The following is an 18,617-nucleotide window of genomic DNA, read 5'->3' as shown; positions in this document are numbered from 1 at the left end:
CCACTCTCTCACTTTGTGCCAGCTTACCCTTCCCCCTCCCCATGTCCTCAAGTCCATTCTCTATGTCTGCGTCTTTATTCCTGTCCTGCCCCTAGGTTCTTCAGAACCATTTTTTTTTAGATTCCATATATATGTGTTAGCATATGGTATTTGTTTTTCTCTTTTTGACATACTTCACTCTGTATGACAGACTCTAGGTCCATCCACTTCACTACAAATAACTCAATTTCATTTCTTTTTATGGCTGAGTAATATTCTATTGTATATATGTGTCACATCTTCTTTATCCATTCATCTGTTGATGGCCAATTGGGTTGCTTCTATGTCCTGGCTATTGTAAATAGAGCTGCAATGAACATTGTGGTACATGACTCTTCTTGAATTATGGTTTTCTCAGGGTATATGCCCAGTAGTGGGATTGCTGGGTCGTATGGTAGTTCTAGTTTTGGTTTTTTAAGGAACCTCCATACAGTTCTCCACAGTGGCTGTATCAATTTACATTCCCACCAACAGTGCAAGAGGGTTCCCTTTTCTCTACACCCTCTCCAGCATTTACCGTTTGTAGATTTTTTAATGATGGCCATTCTGACTGGTGTGGGGTGATAACTCATTGTAGATTCGATTTGCATTTCTCTAATTATTAGTGATGTTGATCATCCTTTCATGTGTTTGATGGCAATCTGTGTATCTTCTTTGGAGAAAAGTCTATTTAGGTCTTCTGCTCATTTTTGAATTGGGTTGTTTGTTTTTCTGATATTGAGCTGCATGAGCTGCTTGTAAATTTTGGAGATTAATCCTTTGTCACTTGCTTCATTTGCAAATATTTTCTCTCATTCTGAGGGTTGTCTTTTCGTCTTGTTTATGGTTTCCTTTGCTGTGTAAAAGCTTTTAAGTTTCATTAGGTCCCATTAGTTTATTTTTGTTTTTATTTCCATTTCTCTAGGAGGTGGATCAAAAAGGATCTTGCTGTGATTTATGTCATAGAGTGTTATGCCTATGTTTTCCTCTAAGAGTTTGATAGTGTCTGGCCTTACATTGAGATCTTTAATCCATTTTGAGTTTATTTTTGTGTATGGTGTTACAGAGTGTTCTAATTTCATTCTTTAACATGTAGCTGTCTAGTTTTCCAGGCACAACTTATTGAAGAGGCTGTCTTTTCTCCATTGTATGTTCTTACCTCCTTTATCAAAGATAAGGTGACTATATGTGAGTGTGTTTATCTCTGGGCATTCTATTCTGTTCCATTAATCTATATTTCTGTTTTTGTGCCAGCACCATACTGTCTTGATTACTGTAGCTTTGGAGTATAGTCTAAAGTCCAGGAGCCTGATTCCTCCAGCTCCGTTTTTCTTTCTCAAGATTGCTTTGGTTATTCGGGGTCTTTTGTGTTTCCATACAAAATGTGAAATTTTTTGTTCTAGTTCTGTGAAAAATGCCTGTGGTAGTTTGATAGGGATTGCATTGAATCTGTAGATTGCTTTGGGTAGTATAGTCATTTTCACAATGTTGATTCTTCCAATCCAGGAACATGGTATATCTCTCCATCTGTTTGTACCATCTTTAATTTCTTTCATCAGTGTCTTATAGTTTTCTGCATACAGGTCTTTTGTCTCCTTAGGTGGTTTATTCCTAGGTATTTTATTCTTTTTGTTGCAATGGTAAATGGGAGTGTTACCTTAATTTCTCTTTCAGATTTTTCATCATTAATGTATAAGAATGCAAGAGATTTCTGTGCATTAATTTTGTATCCTGCTACTTTACCAAATTCACTGATTAGCTCTAGTAGTTTTCTGGTAGCATCTTTAGGATTCTCTATGTATAGTATCATGTCATCCGCAAACAGTGACAGGTTTACTTCTTTTCTCATTTGGATTCCTTTTATTTCTTTTTCTTCTCTGATGGCTGCGGTTTAAACTTCCAAAACTATGTTGAATAATAGTGGTGAAAGTGGACAACCTTGTGTTTTCCTGATCTTAGAGGAAATGGTTTCAGCTTTTCACCATTGAGAATGATGTTGGCTGTGGGTTTGTAATGTATGGCCTTTATTATGTTGAGGAAAGTTCCCTCTATGCCTACTTTCTGGAGAGTTTTTATCATAAATGGGTGTTGAAGTTTGTCAAAAGCTTTTCCTGCATCTATTGAGATGATCATGTGGTTTTTCTCCTTCAGTTTGTTAGTATGGTGTATCACATTGATTGATTTGCATATATTGAAGAATCCTTGCATCCCTGGGATAAACTCCACTTGATCATGGTGTATGATCCTTTTAATGTGCTGTTGGATTCTGATTGCTAGTATTTTGTTGAGGATTTTTGCATCTATGTTCATCAGTGATATTGGCCTGTAGTTTTCTTTCTTTGTGACATCCTTGTCTGGTTTTGGTACCAGGGTGATGGGGGCCTCGTAGAATGAGTTTGAGAGTATTCCTCCCTCTGCTCTATTTTGGAAGAGTTTGAGAAGGATAGGTGTTAGCTCTTCTCTAAATGTTTGATAGAATTTGCCTGTGAAGCCATCTGGTCCTGGGCTTTTTTTTTGTTGGAAGATTTTTAATCACAGTCTCAATGTCAGTGCTTGTGATTGTTCTGTTTATATTTTCTGTTTCTTCCTGGTTCAGTCTCAGAAGGTTGTGCTTTTCTAAGAATTTGTCAATTTCTTCCAGGTTGTCCATTTTATTGGCATAGAGTTGCTTGTAGTAATCTCTCATGATCCTTTGTATTTCTGCAGTGTCAATTGTTACTCCTCCTTTTTCATTTCTAATTCTGTTGATCTGAGTCTTCTCCCTTTTTTTCTTGATGAGTCTGGCTAATGGTTTATCAATTTTGTTTATCTTCTCAAAGAAGCAGCTTTTAGTTTTTTTGATCTTTGCTATTGTTTCCTTCATTTCTGTTCCATTTATTTCTGATCTGATCTTTATGATTTCTTTCCTTCTGCTAACTTTGGGTTTTTTCTGTTCTTTCTCTAATTGCTATAGGTGTAAAGTTAGGTTGTTTATTTGAGCATTTTCTTGTTTCTTGAGGTAGGATTGTATTGCTATAAACTTCCTTCTTAGAACTGCTTCTGCTGCATCCCATAGGTTTTGGGTCGTCGTGTTTTCATTGTCATTTGTTTCTAGGTATTTTTTGATTTCCTCTTGATTTCTTCAGTGATCTCTTTGTTATTTAGCAACGTATTATTTAGCCTCCACGTGTTTGTAGTTTTAACAGATTTTTTCCTGTAATTGATATCTAGTCTCATAGTGTGGTCAGAAAAGATACTTGATATGATTTCAGTTTTCTTAATATTTACCAAGGCTTGATTTGTGACCCAAGATATGATCTATCCTGGGGAATATTCCATGAACACTTGAGAAGAAAGTGTATTCTGTTATTTTTGGATGGAATGTCCTATATATATCAATTAAGTCCATCTTGTTTAATGTATCATTTAAAGCTTGTGTTTCCTTATTTATTTTCCTTTTGGATGATCTGTCCATTGGTGAAAGTGGGGTGTTAAAGTCCCCTACTATGATTGTGCTACTGTCGATTTCTCCTCTTATGGCTGTTAGCGTTTGCCTTATGTAAATGTACCTTATGAGGTGCTCCTATGTTGGGTGTATAAATATTTACAATTGTTATACCTTCTTCTTGGATTGATCCCTTGATCATTATGTAGTATCCTTCTTTGTCTCTTATAATAGTCTTTATTTTATACTGTATGGGACTCTCTGCAGTTCCTGGACTTGATTGACTATTTCCTTTCCCATATTAGGGAAGTTTTCAACAATAATCTCTTCAAATATTTTCTCAATCCCTTTCTTTTTCTCTTCTTCTTCTGGGACCCCTATAATTCGAATGTTGGTGTGTTTAATGTTGTCCCAGATGTCTCTGAGATTGTCCTCAATTCTTTTCTTTTGTTTTTTCTTTATTCTGCTCTGTGGTAGTTATTTCCACTATTTTATCTTCCAGGTCACTTATCCGTTCTTCTGCCTCAGTTATTCTGCTATTGATTCCTTCTAGAGAATTTTTAATTTCAATTATTTTGTTGTTTATCATTGTTTGTTTGCTCTTTAGTTCTTCTAGGCCTTTGTTAAATGTTTCTTGTGTTTTCTCCATTCTATTTCCAAGATTTTGCATCATTTTCATCTTTACTATCATTACTCTGAATTCTTTTTCAGGTAGACTGCCTATTTCCTCTTCATTTGTTTGGTCTTGTGGGTTTTTACCATGCTCCTTCATCTGCTGTGTATTTCTCTGTCTTCTCATTTTGCTTAACTTAGTGTGTTTGGGGTCTCCTTTTCACAGGCTGCAGGTTCGTAGTTCCTATTGTTTTTGTTGTCTGCCCCCAGTGGCTAAGGTTGGTTCTGTGGGTTGTGTAGGCTTTCTGGTGGAGGGGACTGGTGCCTGTGTTTTGGTAGATGAGGCTGGAGCTTGTCTTTCTGGTGGGCAGGACCGTGTCCAGTGGTGTGTTTTGGGGTGTCTGTGACCTTATGATTTTTGGCAGCCTGTCTGCTAATGGGTGGGGTTGTGTTCCTGTATTGCTAGTTGTTTGGCATAGGGTGTCCAGCACTGTAGCTTGCTGGTCGTTGAGTGAAGCTGGGTCTTAGTGTTGAGATGGAGATCTCTGTGAGAGCTTTTGACATTTGATATTACGTGGAGCTGGGAGGTCTCTGGTGGACCAATGTCCTGAACTTGGCTCTCCCACCTCAGAGGCACAGGCCTGACACCTGGCTGGAGCACCAAGACCCTGTCAGTCACACAGCTCAGAATAAAAGGGAGAAAAGAAGAAAAAAGTAAATAAAATAAAAGTTATTAAAATAAAAAATAAAAAAAAATTATAAAAAATTAAAAAGTAATTTAAAAAAACCAGACAAAGAGAACCCTAGGACAAATGGTAAAAGCAAAGCTATACAGACAAAATCACACAAAGAAGCATATACATACACACTCACAAAAAGAGAAAAAGGAAAAAAAAACTATATATATTAAAAAAAGGAAGAGAGCAACCAAATAAATAAACAAATCTACCAATGATAATAAACTCTAAATACTAAACTAAGATAAAGATAAAACCAGAAACAAATTAGATGCAGAAAGCAAACCCCAAGTCTATATCTGATCTCAAAGTCCACTGCCTCAATTTTGGGATGATTCTTTGTCTATTCAGGTATTCCACAGATGCAGGGTACATCAAGTTGATTGTGGAGATTTAATCCACTGCTCCTGAGGCTGCTGGGAGAGATTTCCCTTTCTCGTCTTTGTTCGCACAGCTCCTGGGGTTCAGCTTTGGATTTGGCCCCACCTCTGCGTGTAGGTCTCCTGAGGGTATCTGTTCTTTGCTCAGACAGGACAGGGTTAAAGGAGCAGCTGATTAGGGGGCTCTGGCTCCCTCAGGCCGGGGGGAGGGAGGGGTACGGATGCGGGGCGAACCTGCGGCGGCAGAGGCCAGCGTGATGTTGCACCAGCCTGAGGCGCGCCGTGTGTTCTCCCGGGGAAGTTGTCTCTGGATCCCGGGCCCCTGGCAGTGGCGGGCTGCACAGGCTCTGGGGAGAGGCGGTGTGGATAGTGACCTGTGCTCGCACACAGGCTTCTTGGTGGTGGCAGCAGCAGCCTTAGCGTCTCACGCCCGTCTCTGGGGTCCACGCTGATAGCCGCAGCTTGCGCCCTCCTCTGGAGCTCGTTTAGGTGGTGCTCTTAATCCCCTCTCCTCGCACCCCAAAACAATGGTCTCTTGACTCTTAGACAGGTCCAGACCTTTTCCCAGACCCCTTCCTGGCTAGCTGTGGTGCACTAGCCCCTTCAGGCTGTGTTCACGCAGCCAACCCCGGTCCTCTCCCTGGGATCCGACCTCCAAAGCCCGAGCCTCAGCTCCCAGCCCCAGCCCGCCCCGGTGGGTGAGCAGACAACCCTCTCGGGCTGGTGAGTGCTGGTTGGCACCGATCCTCTGTGCGGGAATCTCTCCGCTTTGCCCTCCACACCCCTGTGGCTGCGCTCTCCTCCGTGGCTCCGAAGCTTCCCCCCTCCGCCACCTGCAGTCTCCACCCGCAAAGGGGCTTCTAGTGTGTGGAAACTTTTCCTCCTTCACAGCTCCCTCCCAGAGGTCAGGTCCCGTCCCTATTCTTTTGTCTCTGTTTTTCTTTTTCTTTTGCCCTACCCAGGTACGTGGGGAGTTTCTTGCCTTTTGGGAAGTCTGAGGTCTTCTGCCAGCATTCAGTAGGTGTTCTCTAGGAGTTGCTCCACATGTAGATGTATTTCTGATGTATTTGTGGGGAGGAAGGTGATCTCCACGTCCTACTCCTCCGCCATCTTGAAGGTCCTCTCTGTAATTCTTATATTTTCTGAGCTGAACTAAACATGTCCCCTTCTAACTCAGAGAAACTGACAACAGCGAGACACAAAATCTGGTCCAAGAAAATGCACCCCAACACCCTGCTGCAGACCCTTCACTTAATGTTGTCCTTATAGCTTTGCAGTTTTGTGAAAAGCAACACATGAGAGATTTTGCTATCACTTAGAACTGTGGGACGTGGTCTTTAGTACAAAATGCTTGCTCTCAAATTCAGACTGTGTCTCTGCCTACCAGGTGTGTGTCTATGCATATGAAATCCAGAGAAAAGGACTCCAATAGACTAAATTGGGATGTTGTCCAAGGACTTGGAGTCATAGGACAATAGATCTTATACAACCTAATCTGATTTGATTTGGCATAGGTACAAATGTTTTTTTACTGAAAGTTTACCTTCTCATGTAGTGCTGAGACTGTACAGATGTAGCTATGTATTGCTATTGTTTGCTTCATGTCCAATTAACAAGAAAATATTCACAAAACAGCAATTCCTTCCTCACAGAAAAAGCTATATTTATCTTTTAAAAAACATGATTCACAGAAGTGCATGAAAAAAACACCTAATGGCCCTTTGAAAATCTCATTGCATGATTGTAAACGTCTGGCATGTTTCTTATCGTGGAAAAGGAATTACTGGTGCACACAGACTCAGTAAGATTCTTTATATTTCGCCCTGAAACCTCTCTCCAGAGTCCACCATTGTGGACTCAGAAGGTAGAGAGTACTAAATATTGTTGAATTTAGATGAGATGGATTCAGTAAGGCAAAGTTAAATATCTCAAGTGTACATCCAACACCAGAAAGGGTCTTAGGTAAAGGAGATTTTGAAATGACTTTCAAATATGTCATGATTTCCATAGAGATGGTAGCCAATATGGGATGAGAGAGAAATGAGAAGTAATCTTAGGACCGTGCTGGCATCTGCTTTCCCTAGACCCTTCACAGGTGAAGTTGCTGAGGTCCCACATTCGCATAATCAGACACCGCTGTCTGAGTGTACCCATCAGAACCCATACTCTATATACCATGGACTATGCCCTGGGCGCTGGGCTCATGCCATCTGGACTTGAGTCACTGCTCCACCACAAATTACTTTTATGAATTTATGCAGGTTACTCAGTCCCCTCCTTTATTTACCAAACACTTGTCTAGCAATTACACTGAGCCCGGCACTATTTGAGGCTTTTTAGACTCTTAACCCAAAAAGGTGAGCACCGTTATCACTCCTAGTTTACAAAGGAAGAAACTAGGTAACAGAAAAAGTAAGTTTCCCCAGCTAGAGAGTACAGGCCAGTAAGAGCCAGAAATCAGACCCAGGCAGTTTGGCTCCAGAGTCCATGTTCTTTACCACTACTCAACTGGCCAGGCTAAACTGTGGCAAATAATTTTGCTTCTTCATGGCTGTGGTGAGATTTAATTAAGATAATCCACACAAAACATCATACAATAGCAGGCATAGATCCACAGTCAGTCTGTGGGTTCTGAAATTAGTCTGTTGCTATAAAGCTGGTATGTCTGGAAGGCCCTGAGTGTTCATGAGTTCTCCCCAGCAGTCCACCCTGCTGGCACAGTCTGCATACCTGGACTTCTGCTGCAGTTTTCCTGTTTGACATTCCTGTTTGCAATGTGACTGTGGCCCAAATCTGACCCCCAGGTTGTTTGGCTGGGGTCCTGACTAGTTTTGTTCCAGGAGTCATGTGTGCCTGGTCACAGCTCTTATGTTTCACGTACTGCTACACTTTACTTTCCCTTGTTGATTTGCTCCTGCATGTCCTTGGGCAGGTTTATATCATTCCAGGTATAACTATGTAAGAAGGTTTTTGGTGACCTGAAATAGCATGATAAATTAGACCAGGAATAAACTCGAGGGGCTCAGACCTGGGTTTAAATCTTAGCCTCAGCGGCATGTTCTTGAGAAGTCAGTTATCTGCTGAGTGACTTAGTTCTCACTGGTAAAATAGGGATACGAATTTTTACTGTTAGGGTAATTGTTAGAATTAAACATGATATCATATGTGAATATATCTAGCACCATGTTTAGGCTAAAGTAGACGCTCGACAAACTTACTTTCTCTCAGCTTCCAAAAGTAAAGGGGAGCTCCATATGTCTAGAAAAATAACACAAGTTAACTTTTGCATCAGACCACACACAAACTCAGGTTCTCACACTGCTGTAGACTGGGATTATCGAGCTTCAGTTTGCATTGCTGGGACTTAGCAAAGCTGATGGGATCACGCATGGCTTCATCAGTGCTGAGTACTTGCAGCTCAAATAAGCAGCATGATATCATTTAGAAACAGTCGCACTCCATACACTTTTGTTTATTTATCTGTGTATGTATTCTAAAAATTTATACTTTTACATGCTATGGTTTGTCTTGTTTTGATAGAATGCATGATTGTTTGTGCTTGGGAATCTTAAGAAACAAGGTATTTTTTTTAAATGTCCATAGTAATCAAAATATAACCTAAGTACCAGAGAACACAATCATGGGTTTCATCGAGGCTGAAGACGTAGTGAGTGTAATGGAACAGTAGAGTTTTCCTGTAATGCCTGAGAAAGAGCCTGATCACCCCTCACTGCTGGGAGGAACAAGTAAATGCTATCATACAAAACCAACACTCCCTGCAAAACAGAACATGAACCTTTGAGCTTTACATGTTGCCATTAATCTGAAAATAGCTGCATACTAATTTACACTCGTTTTTGTAATATTTAAAGAAAGTGGAGGGACACAATCTAATCACAGAGACTGGAGACTGGCACAGTTCCACATGCAGTTAGTTTAGCAAGTGTGTCTGATTATTCTTTTATATACTTCATTTCTTGAACAAGACATTTTTTAATAATATAGAAACAGATAAGCATGCTTTTCTGAAATGGGCCTTGCATGAACCGAGAAAGAAAAATGATCAGCTTCATTTAACTTGAATTGTAAATAATTTTTCAAGTCGATCCACATGCTTGGCTTAATCAAGATTATGAGTTCCTGGTTCAAGTGCCTGAAAATTGAGGTGAATGTTCTGATCTTGGTCAAATTGGGATCCTCTGAATGGGGGTTTGTAAAATCTTTGTTATAGTTACTGCATTTTCAGGATGATATTGCAACTACAGATGTGTTATAAAATCTAAGTTTTCTCTCCATTTTCTTACCAACCTGAGACATGCACATCAGGTTCAATTCTCAAGTCTTGAGTAAAAATGTCTTGTATGTTTGTCACAAAGTAAACACATTTCCTGCAGAGACCTTTGTCCTCAGTCTCTGTACCTCAAAGATGGAGACAGGGAGACCAGGGAAAGCCAATGAATATCCACTCAAATATATTAGTACTAATCTATTTTAATACCAGAAAGCATCTTTATCTTCAGTGGGGGTATTACAACTCTGCATCCTTTGCTACAACTTAACCTCATCTTTAAATGCTGCTAACTAGATAGAGGTCAGGTGTGAATGAAAGGAAGGACCAGAGCCCAGATGGGAGCTGAGCTACTCCTGACAATTCTGCTCTTGTTGTGGGTGGTTCTCCTGCTGAAATGTTTTCTCTACCTATAGCTATCGTAAAGAAAAAAAAAAAGAAAAATGATGAATTACAGCGTGTTTCTCAAAGGCTCTGCCAGTATTAGAATACGTTCTTAGAGTTAAATATTGGAATAGATTCAGACATAATTTATACCTTATCCACAGAACTCCTCATGTCTCTTCATGTTTGGAGTAAAGGGTTTGAGAGAAAAGTTTTTAGTGATGGGGAGGGAGTCACACACACGCACACACACACACATAAACACACGTACACGCATGGACATGCCTACAGGTATAAAGATACAAAATGTTTGTTTCTGTGCAAAACGCTTGGAACAGCTTAAGTCCCTAGAGTTAAGATCTTGTCCCTTAAGAAGTTTAATATTTCATCATTTTCTGTGTGAAATACAGTTCCACTTTCTCCCTAAGCCCTAAATCGCTTTCTGATGTTTAATGAAATGAATAGTCAAGCAACATCAAATTAACCCCACGCTCTAAACTGTCCAGAGAGATGGAGGACCTCCTCTTCAGGTGTCCCACAACACCAGAGTATACTTGAGATACTGAGTGGGAACGGAAGAACAATCTGAACAAAAGGAATGGCATGTTTAAAATTGGAGTCAAGGATTGTAAAGTAGTTCAGAAGAGTACAGTTGAAGGGAAGGAGGGATGGTAAAGTTAGACAAATGGTAAAGGTCAGGATGGATTTTGTAAGCTTTGTGAAAGAGTTGGAAAGCAGTGATATGCATCATTAACTGAAAAGAGAAAAATGTCAAGGACATTTGTACTGAGATTTAACTTGCTAAGAGTTGTGTGGTCACTGATGCATTCCAGTCGGGGCTGCTCACATTTTGGTCAGGTTGTCATATGTTAAGAGACACACATGGAACAGATAAGTGAAGCTCTGTGTACTCCAGAGCAGCTCTGTTCAGTACAGATTTCTGTACCTTTTAAACACAATACCTGATAATAAATTCTAGCAGTTCACAAATCCATTGAGAACTTGAAATGAGGCTAGTGCAATGAGGATGGTAATTTCAGTGAAGGAAAAATAGATAGGCTTGTTGGGGATCAAATGTTAGGAAATATGGGCATAATTCCAAAACCCATTCTGCAAATCCAGAGTAATATTAAGAAAATGGCCAATTTTGGTGACTGCAGGACAAGCCAAATCTAGAGAATGAATGAGTCACAGTCAAGAGGCAGATTCCCGCAGAATCTGGCAAAAGTTAAGGAGCACAGCAGGCTTGTAGGAAAGTCACAAGCATTCTTCTAGACCTGATTCATCGAAGAAGAAATGTTTTAGAAACACAAGATGTGGTCCCCACAGGTTGACCTTCATCAATCTTAAAGGAGAACAGATGGAAGTAAACATCCTATTGCCTATGAAGTGATCAACCAAGAAGAAAACAAGTGAAGAAGATATCTTGAGGGTCTTTCTTTTTGTGCATCTAGAACAGTTGGCTGTACACTGGTAAATATTTCCCACTCCAAAATGGACACCATTTATAAATGAATATTAGTCCAGAACTATGAGAAGTTTCTTTTAAATAAATACTGGTCTCTCCACCTGCAGAACTCGACTCTAAAATAATTCAGGCAACTGATCAAGAAGAGTTAAGACATGCCTGTAGGACTAATTCCTTCACCTCACTGAGTCATAAATTCCTCATAAGTAAACTGAGGGAGTGGGTTTGTCCATCTTTCAGGGAGAAAAAGGAGCACGCTCCATTAGCAAGCTACGACTTTCAGACAAAACCAGACTAAAAACATAAATGAAAGCCAAACATGCAAGAAGTGTATTTTAGAGTGAGATTCTGTTCCACACAGAGCTAAACTGATGTAAATTTCATAATTATGCCTCACCTTTCAGATATAATATCTGATAATAAATTCTAGCATTTCATGTTCTTTAAATTTATTCTTTTCCTTTTAAAATGCAGTATTAATCAATTTCATTTCAATGTGTCCAATAAAATCTAAATGTTAACCATTCATTATATGTTTAATTATTTTCACCTTTGTCTTAATTGTATTCTTACCCTGACTTTTTAATCAGTAGTTTATGCATGTTTATGTTTTCATTTCCACTATTAAATAAGAGAAAATGGCAACAAAAGATTCAAATAATTTTGCATTACCATTGCTCAAGACAAATTTAGAGATACTGTAGCACCTATAGGAAGAGATAGTAAGAAATAAATGTTTGCTAGCTGATTACTAATCTCCAAATTTGGTATAAAAAAGGTCATGTAAGGATGTCAGTGCATAATTCACAAAAACACAGATGTACTTAAAGACAAATGTATCAAAGCCAAGAGTAACCTTTTCTGTTCTCTGTACTTCAGTATCATTTGCATTTAGTTAGAGTTCTAGGACATTCATAGGTGATGGGGAGACATGCCAGTGTACCTTCAGCAGGGAAATGTATAGGTTAGAAAAGGTGGAGACTGATTGGGCAGCACTAGTAAAGAAAAGGGAAGGAATACCAATATTTACTGAGCACCACCTAGGTACTTATTTATGCACTTAATTATCTCACTTACTCTTCACAACAGCTCCTTATATCATTGCACGTATATTTCTTGAACACCTGCAATGTGGCAGGCACTGGGCTTGGTAGAGACAAGGCTGAACAAGAACAAGCCAGTCTCTGCCCTTGTGAAACTCACATTCTAGTACAGAAAACAAGGAAGTAAACAGACAAACAAAAACAAATGACAAATTAGGACGGGCACACCATGAAGGAAGCAAATGAGCAGAAGTAACAAATAATAAGAGGAAACAACAACAGACAGGAAGATCAAGAAAGACTGCTTTAAGAATGGATTTAATTGCTAATCAAAAGAAGAAACAGAGCTGTCCAGATAGGAAATAGCAAAAAGAGTGGGGTAGCATGTGCAAAGGCCCTGGGATAAGAAAGATTCTTATGTCTACTGAGTTGGAGGCAAAAGCAGAAACGGAAAAATCATTAGGAGGCTATTGGTGGTGATCTAGCTGAGAGATGAGTTTCTCCTGAATTAGGAGTATTAAAGATGAAAAGAAGTGGACAGTATCAAGATGTATTTTGGAGGTAGAGATATATTTTGTGGTAGTACTTGCCATATTTATTTATTAATATCCCCCACATAACAGATGATAAATAGCCTAAAAGAATAGGAAATTAACTAAACTCTTACAGTAACTTCAGGATGGGGTTATGAACCCTGCTTTCTTTAAAGCCCTTTCCACTACATCACACTTCTTTGCTTTATTAATTCAAGGTCAATGTAGGCTTTATAGAGTCCTAAAAGTAGAAACATTTGCCAGTCAAATGATTTTGAATTAGAATATTCTTTAATTACCTGGACAGTTTGCAGATTTTCAGTTCGCAAATCCAAAACTTCATTTCATCTGAAAGGGGCACCGCATTCTATGAGCACTCCAATATATTTTTTCTGTACAAAATGTCAAAATACTCTTGCATTTCTTCCAAGGATGTGCTGAGTTGTCCCCATACATGTGGAAAATTTTCTATTGACTAAAGCAGCAATCTGTAGCAATTCTGAACCATATGCTGTTCTTACCATAAGTCTTAATTGGGTAATTTGAGTGACCAAACTGTTCTTTTCAGCTTTGATAAAAATATGCCTGTCTCTGCCCATATTTAAAATGACTGGTTGCTGATACTCTCTCACCTCGCCAAGTAAATCAACACGTGAATAAGGCTTGAAATAAGCAGGTTTGGGTTCAAAAGCTAAGCTGGAAAGGACCTTGCTCTTCATAAACTCAGTACTTCTGCAGTTTTGGTTTTTATTATTATTCTACCTTTACTGTTGAGATTCTGCTCACCAGTACTTCCATTTCTCCTTTTTCTCTGTGCATGATAGGCTTGTACTTCCTCGTCCTCTTGGGTTGGCATGACGTAATCCTTGCTCTGGAAGTAGCTAGGAGCTGCTATACAGTTCTCCCCTCCCCCACTGCAGGGTCCAGTGATATTCAGAGCCTTTGTTAGCCCGAGTCCCTGATGAGGATGACCTGCAGAGACTCCCCCAACTAACCCTCAACAGACATGTTGTATGAGGGCAAAAGAGCTTTGCTGTTTTAAGACACTAAGATTGCAAGGTGTATTGTTGTTGCTGCTGCATAACCTCATCTCTTTGACTGCTATAGGTTTCCTCACATTCTTGACATGAAGGAAAATACAAATTTCCAAATTAGAGAAGCATGACAGACAGTACCGTTGGCAGAAAATGAGGAGGTCTGGATTGAAATGGATCTGGTTTTAATCCAGTCTCTGTACCTTACTGCTCTTTGAGCCTTCTTTTTCTCAGCTGTAAAAAAGAGATAATAGCATAGTTGTGCTATGACAATTTAATATGTCAAGTGCCTAGCAGGATGCCAAACCGTAGATGATGTTCAATGAAAATCGCTATTTTGGGGAGGAGTAATGGTAAATAGACTAACGGTCTAGAAGGGTATACCCATGTAGGCAGGACTGAATCTGAAGAGACTGCAGAAATGGGGGGACAATGGCCATTTATCCCCTCGCTTCCCCTTTCTTCTCCCCCTGCAAGCTTCTTCCTAGTCATGAGCATGCCTTTCTGTCCCTCTGTGTACCCTGATGCTTTCTTTGCCCTCTTCCAACTCTGCTGTTACAAACTGCTCCCAGGAAGGTATGTATCACTCATTAAGTCATTCATTAAAATAGCTGCATTTTAACAGGAAATAACTTGAGTTAATAAACTAAAGCTCCAACATGGTATTCATCTCATGGTACTCAGGTGAAAAGCAGTGGGGTACCTTTCACCCAAACCCAGGATGGCAGAGAGGATTCCGCAAACTTGTTAGATCCACTAAGCCAGGTAGGTCTCCTGGGTAGTCTTTAGAGAAGGCTTTGATAAGGCTTCCATTTATGAGTCTGTCTGGAATCTGCTGGGAAAAGGACCATGATAGTTTGGCAGGGTCTTCCGTGGGCTCAGGAGTAGGGACAGGCAGGACCAGTACTGTGTGTTTGCATGACTTGAAAGTTTGCAGTGCCTTTACATGCTATCTCCACGTTAAGCCTCATTGCAGGTGATAGAACTAAAGCTTAAAGCTTTTAAATCATTTACCAAATCCACATAGAGGGGAAGCGGAGGAGTATATATCCAAAACCAGTACCTCTGGTTTCAATTCTAACACACTTTCTCCTTTTTACTATCACAGTTTTTTTTCTGTCCCTGGAGGAGCAAATTTGATAATGTCTCTTGACTTTAAGAGCACATGCTATTAGAAAATGAAGATATTTCTTTTTAATCATATATTTGGGAATGTGAAATTATGCTTTCTACATTTATAAAGTAACTGAAAGGAGACACATCAGGGTCAAAAAAACTATAAACATGCTCTTGAAAATAAAATTCAAGTGAGGTATCCTGTATAGCAATTTGTTCTGGCTGAGAATAATACCCATAGTTTCAGAGAATTTTCATCTCTTCCTACATGAATGAAAAGAGAAGGAAATGAGGAAGGATGCAAAATTTTAAAGTCCTATCATTTCTTTAAGAAACTATAGGGACTTCCCTGATGGTGCAGTGGTTAAAAATCGTCTGCCAATGCAGGGGATATGGGTTCGATCCCTGGTCAGGGAAGATCCCACATGCCGTGGAGCAACTAAGCCTGTGTGCCACAACTACTGAGCCTGCACTCTAGTGCCCGTGCTCTGCAACAAGAGAAGCCAACGCAGTGAGAAGACCATGCACCACAATGAAGAGTAGCCCCTGCTCACCCCAACTAGAGAAAGCCCATGTATAGCAACAAAGACCCAATGCAGCCAAAAATAAATAAATAAAATCAATAAATTTATATTAAAAAAAGAAACTATAATTATTTTCTTGTGGCTAATATAATTTCTAATATTCTATCTCTTCCCAATCAATTTTAAATACTGGAAACATCTTGAAAGATACAATGAAAATACAAGATTTGTAGCCAGGCAAGCCTGGGTTTGAACACCGGTTTGATCATCTAATATGCTGGGAAAGCAAGGTAATTAAATCCTAATTTAGAGATGGGCTTCAAGTTTTTCATCTTTAAAATGGAAGTTTACATTAACATTCTCATAGGATGGTAGTGAGTATTGTATGAGATAGTGAATAGAAAGCATTTATATATTGTAAATTTTAGAAAATGTTACTTCTCTTTTCCCTTTGCATCATATAGATTCACATTGTTCTCTGATTCCTATTCCCAAGTAACACACAGTCAAGATTTTATTAACTTAATAAATATAGGAAGGAAAGAAAGAAGGGAGGGAGAGAGGGAGGGAATGAAAGAAAAATCCCTATTAAGAAAAACAATTCAAAAATAGGGTAGAGATACTTTTCCTTCTCTGAATGGTCTGATATTGTTCTATCAGCAGAGATTGGAAGGCCCTGGAGTTATCCTGCCCTTGGCCTCTTTCCCCAGTAGAGACATAAGAGATATAAAACCTCTTTATAACATTTCTGATAATATCACTAGAAACTGGTCCTTTGTTCCAAAAGCAGAACCTCCTGCTTGAAAGACTTTTAGTCCTGTTTGATTTTGTCATTTATTAATGGATGAAATTTTCTCAGAAATATATTTTAGGGCTGCTAATCTCATCACTATACACAATTACACATTTGTCTTTCAAACAACTGACCAGATACCTAATGTAAACCTATGAGACAGAGGAATTTCCCAGTACCCAGTCTAGGACTGGTCTTAGCTGAAATTGAGCTGTTTATGCCACCTCAGGTAGCTATTTCCATCTTCACCTAATAGGAGAACCTCTATGGGTTTGGGCAGTTATCTCCACCATAAAGAAGACTTAGTTTCTCATACAGTTTCAGAGTCTGAAATGTGAAATGTGAAATTGTTAAGTACGTGGTGAGTGTTGTCAAATGGATCATATCAATGTGTTCCCTCTATTTCCGACAATCATTGGTATATAGACAGATACCCTAGGATATTATAGGCATTTACGATTAGGTTTTACTGGAGAACCATTTCAAGAAAATGATTTGTTCAGCTGTGTACTAGATTAGTAACACAGTTGGGTGTTTGCAAAATCTTCCACTGCGACTGTGAAAACACAGCACGAAGTGTTGATACAAAAAAGAACTTTAGAAATATGCTGAAAGTTTCATTATTTTTCCAAAAACTATTGCATCACTTCCCAGAAACATAAGCCCATGTCTTTTCAACCACTATTTTTCTTTTTTTTAAACTATTTGGGGCGTACATAAATACAGCGATGAAATGAAAAAGTACAGCCAATGGAATTTTACTGGCACAACCTGTAAGTCAGGATTAGATTAACACTGAACAATGTTCTGTGTGATCCTGAATAGCTTTTAGACACCTCCAGAGCACCCACATGACCTGGTGTCAACAGTCAGACCTACACATCAAAGAGACTAGGACAGGGGCTTCCCTGGTGGCGCAATGGTTGAGAGTCTGCCTGCCAATGCAGGGGACACGGGTTCGAGCCCTGGTCTGGGAGGATCCCACATGCCGCGGAGCAACTAGGCCCGTGAGCCACAGCTGCTGAGCCTGCGTGTCTGGAGCCTGTGCTCCGCAACAAGAGAGGCCGCGATAGTGAGAGGCCCGCGCACCGCGATGAAGAGTGGTCCCCACTTGCTGCAACTAGAGAAAGCCCTCGCACAGAAACGAAGACTCAACACAATCATAAATAAATAAATAAAAAAAAAAAAAAAAAAAAGAACGTAAAGAGACTAGGACAAGCACTTGACCCTCTACCCAAGATGAGATTTCAATTAGCAGATAAAACAGAGGTACCACTGCTTGTGATGCTCCTTTGAAGGTTTATCTGTGCACAGGCATGAAATCATAAATAAAAATCTCCAAATAAGCAAGCTGACTCAAGAAGGCAGTAGCTGGACCACCGTTACCCTCTGGGCTCAGTAATAATATCATATACCTGTTTGAATGCCCACTTGTTCAAATGACTTTGTAAATCCTTAATTATCCTCTCTTAAATGAGTAGCATTTGGTTTCCCTTCAAACTTCAACCTCTAGATAAGTATATTGCTCTGATTTAGAACTTACCAGAGTAAAAATGTGACTATTCAAAGCAATGAAATCAATCTGAGTTGATAACATAAGTGCAGGAATTCTTACAAGCTCCCACTCTTCCCAACATAAATAGAGCAATTTGACTTTCATCTAATTTGTTCATTTAAAACCTGGTACCAAAACAAATATCTTTCCCACCACTTGTTTTATGAGCTTTTTACTGTTTCTTTTTATTTATAGGAAAAACTTCCAGATATTTCAGTGTCAGAAATATGATCACTTTTGAATTGTCTTTCCTAATTGGAGCCAGGGCTGGCATGTGTCATTGAGATATTTATGCCTAACCCATTAAATCCCCAAAGCAACATCATTTAGGTCTTGTGATCTTGGAGTTTAGATTTGGCTTCCTCCCTAAATCAACTAACCATTCTGTTATGGTTGAATTGTTCCCCCTGCCCCAATCAAATCCGTATGTTGAAGTCCTAACCCTTAGCACCTCACGATGTGCCCTTATTTGAAAATGGGGTCATTGCAGATGCAATTAGTTAAGATGAGGTCCTGCTAGAGTAGAACAGGCCCCTAATCCAATATGACTGGTGTTCTTATAAAAAAGAGAAATTTGGACGTGAGACACACACACAAGGAGAACGTTACGTGGGGCGATGTGTCTACAAGCCAAGGGATTCAAAGATCGCCAGCAAACCACCAGAAACTAGGAGAGTAGCATGGAACAGAATCTCCCTCACAGTTCAT

This window comes from Balaenoptera physalus (genome assembly GCF_965194825.1).
Source record: "Balaenoptera physalus genome assembly, chromosome: 1".
Taxonomy (NCBI): domain Eukaryota; kingdom Metazoa; phylum Chordata; class Mammalia; order Artiodactyla; family Balaenopteridae; genus Balaenoptera; species Balaenoptera physalus.
This window is presented reverse-complemented; position numbering follows the sequence as displayed.